Source organism: Octopus bimaculoides, chromosome 26, assembly GCF_046866305.1.
Source record: "Octopus bimaculoides isolate indiv1 chromosome 26, ASM4686630v1, whole genome shotgun sequence".
NCBI classification, from domain to species: Eukaryota; Metazoa; Mollusca; class Cephalopoda; order Octopoda; family Octopodidae; genus Octopus; species Octopus bimaculoides.
In genome coordinates this window covers 9,031,377-9,040,093 of record NC_142953.1, presented here as the reverse complement: position 1 = coordinate 9,040,093, position 8,717 = coordinate 9,031,377, and positions in this window count along the sequence as shown.

Here is an 8,717-nt window from a genome sequence, read left to right as displayed (position 1 = left end):
AAATGCCGCCGAGGTCGACTTTGCCTTTCATCCTTCCGGGGCTCGATGAAATAAGTACCAGTTACACACTGGAGTTGATGTAATCGACTATCCCCCTTCCCTCAAACTTTTCAAGGCTTTCTGCCTAAAGCAGAAATAATAATAATAATAATAATAATCATTATTAGGTTTCTGTTGTTGTTGTTGCTTTGTTCCATACGAGTTGTTCGAAGTGTCGTCAAGAGACCTCAGGAAACAGCAAAGTTGGACGTTTTACTGTCGGTGTTATTTATGATTAGCCATGATATGTTTGAGGGAAAGGAGATCAAATACAGAGAATTAAGATCTCGTTGAAAGTTTGTCGATGTGTAGTGAATCCTACCAAAGATGTTTTGATAATCATCCAATACAGCACTCAGATCCTTCTGTCTCTTCCTATAGTTTCAAGTTATGGCTTTATTGACTAGTAATTGATCAGCCATAAGACTCTTTAGAGCTTCCTCCTACTATTCCGGAAACAGGATGTTCTTTTACAGATATTTATCCATCACGATGTTTTGCTGTCGACTGTTTTTAAGGATTGTTGTTTATTTAGTCAAGGAGATTAGCTGTTTCTCTTGTCTCGGTGAGTCTCTCAAGTGTTGTCCACTTTTATCTCCACTAACACCTTATGTGTCCTTGTTAAAGTATTCTATCTGCGAAGTTTGGCATTTTATCTCCTAATCAAGGCCAGATTAAGACATATATTGATCCTGAGCACTTAAAAAGATCTTGCTACCCCTATGTGTGTGTGTGTGTGTGTGTGTGTGTGTGTGTGTGTGTGTGTGTGTGTGTGTGTGTGTGTGTGTGTGTGTGTAATTTAAAATATAAACAATAATAAACCATAAAATAAATTTTTATTTTATAAAATGAAATAAAACTAACAGTAAGATGGAAAAATAATGTTTATTTTTGTATACTTCCACTTTATTTATATTTGAAAAGTTTTCTCCTATTTTTAACTGCAAGGTCGTTGATTAGATCTGAAAATTAATCCTCCACAACACGTCTGCTTCTATACTTAGTAGAGATAAGGCATCCCGAATATTATTTTAGCAAGTTTGAAGTAATTTCTTTTGTACCATAAACCATTTACTCTTTTTGTGGTACCCCATTCCCCTACTTCCCTTAATGCCATAAGCACGTGCTTATTTTGCATAATGGCTAATCCAGCGCTGCTCCCAGTTGCTTGTATCTTCACGCGTATGGGCTGCTTGTAGCGTTTATGTGGTCCTTGACGATTGTTCAGGTGCTGGTTCCGTTGTTTTAAACAAATTCGTTTTTCATAATTCCTTCTTCGCTGTCTTTGGTTCTCGCCATAATTGTTCTACTTCTCTTGCTGTTGGTGCTGTATTGATTTCTTGTTTTGTTTTTCACCAAGTTCTTCGTTTGGAATCAAATCGTTTGTTTTGTTTAAAACATCCTTGCTGTTTTTCATACCGACAGTTTCTTTGTGATTTATCGAAAAAACTCTTGTTTCAGGCGTTCTTTAATTTCAGATATTTCTTTTCCTTTTCCTTCTTTTCTTTCATCTTTTTTTTGCTTATGTTATATTTCTGTAGAATTTATATCCTCCTCCTTTTTTTGTTTTTTCAGTAACATCGTTTCGTTATTGATTCCCAAAGGAATGGAAGATCTTTTCTCTCATTCCTCTTCTTTTCTAACTTTTTTTTTTTCTCAATGTTTGCTTGGGTTTTGATATTTCTATTTGACTAGATCTGAAAGAACACCCATTTTCTTTTCAGCTACGCTGACTGTTGCGTATATTATTTCATTTAACCTGGTGATATTGATGTTCGTGTCCCCTTTCATTGAATCTGTAATGGTCGGGTTTGCGTTTTGTAAAAAATAATTATTGCCATTTTATCGTTGAAATTTATCATTGGAAGTATTTTCGTTGATCCACAGGAAGACAGTATTATTCTTGTCGCTGGCATTGTGGTTGCTATTATTATTATTATTATTATTATTGTTGTTGTTGTTGTTGTTGTTGTTATTATCATTAAAATCATCATAATCATAATTGCTAGCACTACTACTACTACTGTTGTTCTTGTTCTTGTTCCTGTTGTCATTGTCATCATTATCATTATCATTATTGTTGTTGCTGCTGCTGCTGTTATTATCGTTCTCCTTTTTCCTGTTGCTATTGCTGTTGTTGTTGTTATTTATTATTGTTGTTATTTATTATTATTATTATTACAATAAACCAGGGCACCAGGCCATGTTTTCGCTGGCAGCAAGAAACAATTTCCGCCAGAAACCAAATAAATAAAAGCAAATGAAATTAAAAAAATAATAATAAAAAAACCCTCTCCAAATAATAATAATAATAATAATAATAATAATAATAATAACAATAATAACAATAATAATAATAATAATTCATAGAAGCGAATGAAAATCATTGAAAGTGTATTTATTATGTTATTAGAAACCAGGTCGATATCAGTCCTCTCTGTAGTTCTTCAGTTGGAATCGGTCCAACAATGACTCTAAAGATGGCTGCCAATTTGTTCTGTAAGTATCTGTCTGTCTGCCTGCCTGCCTGTCTGTCTTTATCAATTGAACGCTATTACAATTGGAGCGAGGCCACCAATAAAAGATTTCAGCCATTATCAGAGATTCTTTCTTTTTCTCTCCATATCTTTCCTCTCATTGCGCTCTCTCTCTCTCTCTCTCTCTCTCTCTCTCTCTGTCTAACTGTCTGTCTGTCTCTCTCTCTCTCTGTCTAACTGTCTGTCTCTCTCTCTCTCTCTCTTTCCTCTCTCCAAATTATATTGGTGCGTTTCATTGTGTGATCTCACTTATTTGTCACGTATTAATTGAGAGTCAATACAAGTGTTTCGTGGTACAGAACCACCACCACTACCACCGCCACCACCACCACCACCATTACCGCCACCGCCACCGCCAACAGCACCGCCATCACCAGCATCAGCACCAATAATAATAATAATGCTGATGGTAACTATAATGACGAAAATAGTGATGTCGATAATGATAAATAATAACAATATCGATAGCGCTAAAATTATGTTATAATAATAATAATAATAATAATAATAATTATTATTATTATTATTATTATCATTATTATTCCTTCGTAACACAGTATAGGTACAAATGCACCGTGGTCTTTAGTCACCTGTCAAGTCACAACAAGGACCTCAAACAGATATTATTTTCCTTAAGATATGCACTGTGCCCAATAAGGCTGCTTTTTGCAAGACATCAATCTTGCATGGGATTTCCAGTTGCCTTAAGAAGTTTTGAAGTTTTAATGGGATTGAGCCCAATGCCCCGATCACCACTGGTATCACTTTTACATTACCCTATCGCATCCCATACAGTCTTGCCAGTTCCACTTTCAATTCGGAGTACTTGGTGATTTTTTCAACCTCTTTACTCACAACATTCATGTCATTTGGTATGGCTAGATCAATGATGTGACAGTATTTGTCTCTCTTATTCAATACGACGATATCTGGCCGACGGTGTTCGATTACACGATCCGTCTGAAAAGTCATAGTCCCCGAGTATCGTTACTTTTCCATCCTCCTGCATAATTTTACTTGGTACATGCTCACACCAGTTCTCTGTTACTTCATATTGGTATTTACGGCATGAGAGCCAATGAAGATACACACACACTTTATAGTGACGGCGCTTGTATTCCATTTGTGCAAAGCTTTCACATCTCCTAACTAAGTGGGCCACATTTTCCACACTCTTTCCACAGAGTCTGCATTTCTGGATGTCAGAGGTTTTATAGATGTTATACTACGGGTTGAAGCAACGGTGATAGAGGGTGAGATTGACTCGTCCTCAGTCCAGAAGCCGCTGATCTGAGGCCGCTACCAGCCGTTACTAGCAGCGTCAACTCATCAATTTGTGAGGAAGAGATGGAGGGTTCAATGAATAAGAGTGGCCGACTCGAGAGCTGATAAAGAGGAATGAAAGATCTCCATTAAAAAATATATACGCCAATGGATGGTGTGTAGAATGTATAAAGAAACACCCATCCACCAGGCTAATTTAGTTTCTTAGATATTATGGTAATGTTCTGACAAGTTCTGAACACACATTTTGGTAATGCTGTATGGCAGCGACAAACAGACATATTGGTTATGTATTGCTGAATTCACAAATAGAACATTTTGCCAATGTTTTGTCCAACTCACAAACAGATAATTCCCGTGTGGCTGATAAAAACCCTATAAAATCGACACGGTTAAGAATAAAAAGGAAAATACACGAGCTCATTCGCCCCACTCTCTTTCTTTCTCCCACCAAACAACATGGCTACGTTTCATTGTACGATCTTAGTTATTTGTCACGTATTAATTCTGACTCTTGAATACAAATAATTCGTGGTTAAAAAAAGAAGAGAAAGAAAGAACAAAGGTAAAAAGAAAGAAAAGAGAAAAAGGAATAGAAATTAAATATAAGCAAACAAGGAACGTGTTTCTTGTTCAATAAACTAAATCACTTACACTGGCTGGTCACGTGTCACGTAGTGGTCAGCTGAATGACTAATAGATAGACACCAAAAGGAGCTCTTTCATTACCGAGATGTATTATCATTATTGCTGTTTAACCATAGGTCAGTGCTGCTCGCATGACGACGTTTCTGGGACTGCTAAACTGCGATGGCTCGAGGCTCCATCAAGCAAGAGCATGAAGCAAACTGAAGCGGCATTTCTGTTCGTGTAGACCTATGATCCTAAGCGTTCAAGCCGTGACCATCCCGTGACCATACAGCAAGGACTATTACAGTTTGTAATGTTCTTGATGTTGATATTGTTTATAGTTTCGCCCCCGGTTAGCCTTAACCGAGAAGAGATATGAGCGGAAGGAAAGGTGTTCCAGCCATTGTCATACGCGTCTTTTCATTTCCAGGCATAGTTTTCATTTTCCTTTCTCTCTCTTTTAAAAACACTTGCTTTAATTATTAGACTGCGGCCATGCTGGTGCACCGCCTTGAACTTTTAGTTGAATGAATCGACCCCAGTACTTACATTTTCTCAAAGCCTGGTATTTATCCTATCGGTCTCTTGCCGAACTGCAAAGTTACGAGGACGCGAACACACCAGCACCGGTTGTCAAGCGGTGATGGTGGGACAAACAAAGACACAAACACACAGCCACACACACACACATACATGACGGGCTTTCAGTTTCCATCTACCAACTCCACTCACAAGGCTTTGGTCGACCTGAGGTTATAGCAGAAGACATTTGCCCAAGGTGGCACGCAGTGGGACTGAACCCGGAGCCATGTGGTTGGGAAGCAAGCTTCTTACCAGCGACGACGTCGAGGGTTCCAGTCGATCCGATCAACGGAACAGCCTGCTCGTGAAATTAACGTGCAAGTGGCTGAGCACTCCACAGACACGTGTACCCTTAACGTAGTTCTCGGGGATATTCAGCGTGACACAGTGTGACAAGGCCAACCCTTTGAAATACAGGTACAACAGCAACAGGAAGTAAGAGTGAGAGAAAGTTGTGGTGGAAGAGTACAGCAGGGTTCGCCACCATCCCCTGCCGGAGCCTCGTGGAGCTTTTAGGTGTTTTCGCTCAATAAACACTCACAACGCCCGGTCTGGGAATCGAAACCGTGATCCTATGACTGCGAGTCCGCTGCCCTAACCACTGGGCCTTTGCACCTCCACAATAACTACTACAAGCTGTACGTAAAGGAACATGGCTGGTTGGTGTTAGTTTTAAAACAGTTAGCCAATTGAAAATGTCTTAATTGACACTTGATGCTGTCGTCTGCCAAAACTGATTCATTTCATTTAATGTTTCCAATAATAATTATTGATCTTTCAGCAACTTGTTTGAAACCACGACTGCTGCCGATGTTGATGCTGTTGGTGTTCTATGAAGGTGGGGATGCAGAATGGCGGCGTGCGTTCGTGTTCGTGCGTGTGTGTGTGTGTGTGTGTGTGTGTGTGTGATGATAACAGGAGGTGAGGGTCACGCAGTGTTCACTGTGTTGCACTTAAGCACGGCGAGGAAGGGCATGCTGCCCGACTGAATGTGTCACGTGCTTCTTTCTCTTTTGTCCTCCGTTTTGTTCGATCGAGGTATTATGATAATAGTGATGGCGGTGGCGGTGGTTGTGATGTTGGTGAAGGTGGTGGCGGTGGTTGTGATGTTGGTGATGGTGATAATGATGATGATGAGGCGGAGGCATTGTAGCGACATCAAATGCCTTTTGTATTCAGTCAATCTCTCTTAATGGATGCATGGTATATTATGTATGTTATTGGCATGGTTAGAGCAATCAGGATTACAATCATGAGGTAGTAAGTTCGATTCCCGTACCGAACTGTGTGTTGCGTTCTTGAGCAAGACACTTTATTTCACGTTGCTCCAGTTCACTCAGGTTGTAGAAATGAGTTGCGATGTCACCGAGGCCTTTGCCTTTCCCTTGGATAACAACGGTGGTGTGGAGACGGGGAGACTGTCATGCATGGGTGACTGGTGCTCTTTGCATGAACAACTTTGCACAGTTTCACTGGTACTTAATTTATCGACCCCGAAAGGGTGAAAGGTAAAGTCGTCTTCGGCGGAAATTGAACTCAGAACGTAGAGCGGACAAAACACCGCTAAGCATTTCGTCCGGCATGATAACGATTCTGTCAGCTCGCCTCCTTAATAACAAGAGTAACAATAACTACGAACAACTGCAGCAATAAGGAGAGGTGAAAGAAACAATGAATAAATGTTGTTGTCATCATCTCGTCATGAATTTGTCATCGCCGTGTCATCATTTGTGTGATTGCTTTGCAGGTGAAATTCAGTGGCGAATATATTTTGTTCACAACGGCTACCGATACAACTGTGTTAAATCACACACACACACACACACACACACACACACACACACACACACTCACCCCATTATGTGTGTGTGTGTGTGTGTGTGTGTGTGTGTATGAAGGCGCGTGGCTTAGTGGTTATGGTATTCGGCTCAAGATGGTAAGGCGGTCAGTTCAATTCTCGGCGAGGGGTCGTATCCTTGAGCAAAACACTTTACGTCACTTCACTGCAGTGCTGGCAAAAATGAGTAGTCCGTCTGATGAGGACATCAAAGAAAACAGAAGGTCCGGCTGGTCAGAACATCCAAGAAAACAGCAGGGGTCTTTGTCCGGCAGGTCAGGACATCAAGGAAAACAGCAGGGAGTCTTTGTCCGGCAGAAAACTACAACGGGTTCATAAGGATCATTCACCGAGGAGCTCAAGGCGGCGGAGTCCATAATCACATGTGACATACGTGAAAATATCAGGGGCAGTTCCTACAGATGAGAAGAGAGCGGTTCATGCTCAGTAAGACATCGGAGCGCAGTGGGATCAGGCAGCCCCTCCACCAACGTCATGTGAATTTCTATGTCACCTGATTAGAAATAAATTATAGTGGGGGAAATTCAATGATGGAAATTTGATATAGTGGGCACGACCGGAAGTTGAAGTAGAACGTTTTTGCGAAAACTATAATTATACGCCATTGATCACTGCAATATATATTCCACTTATAGATAGCCATACACTTAACCACACACAGACACACACAGAGAATTATATGCATACGATTACATATACATGTAAACTTACATAAATACATCAACGTGTTTGTATGTGTGTGCGTGCGTGTATATATATATATATATATATATATATATATATATATATATATATATATATATATATATATATATATATATATATATATATATTGATGTGTGCGTGCGAGTGAGCGTTTCATATGGTTGTTGTCCTCGAAACTTTCATATCTTGGGATCTCATTGTTCTGACTTGTCTTTCGAAACTGTAAGGTTGAACACGTTGAAGAATCCGCAGTTGTTTCAGCCATTAGACTGCGGCGTTGCTGGGGCACCTCTTTGAAGAAATTTTAGTCAAATGAAGCAACCCCAGTGTTTATATTTGGAATAAGCCTGGTACTTATTCTGTCAGTTACTTTTGCAGAACCGCTAAGTCAGGGGGACGGAAACACATTAACACCGATTGTCAAGTGGTGGCAGGGGATAAACACAGACACGATCACACCGACACACACATACACGCACGCACGCACGCACGCTCGCATGCACGCACACACACAAATATGTATGACGGGCTTTCACGCAGTTTCCTTTTAGCAAATTCACAGTAAAAAGAAACTTGCCAAAGGATCTGCACTGTGAGACTGAAATCGAAACCGAGTGGTTTCGAAAGAAATCTCTGAATCATACCTTCTCTTCTATGTGTGTGTGTGTGTGTGTGTGAGAGTTTGTGTGTGTATGTAAGTATTATGACATATAAACGTATATATACACACATATATATATATATATATGCAAATATATACATACATATATATGCAAATATATATAGATGCATATACATAATTATATAGAGGTGTGTACAAACCCACCCACACACACATATATATATTTATATGTGTGTGGATTTATACTTGTATTTAACTATGTGTGTATGTTTTTCTGAATGTATGTTTATATATATATATATATATATATATATATATATATATATATATATATATATATATATATATACAATCAAAATATATACATACATACATACAAGCATACACAGAGATATATACGATCATACATGCACATACACATAAATGTATACATATATGTGTGTGTGTGTGTGTGTGTATA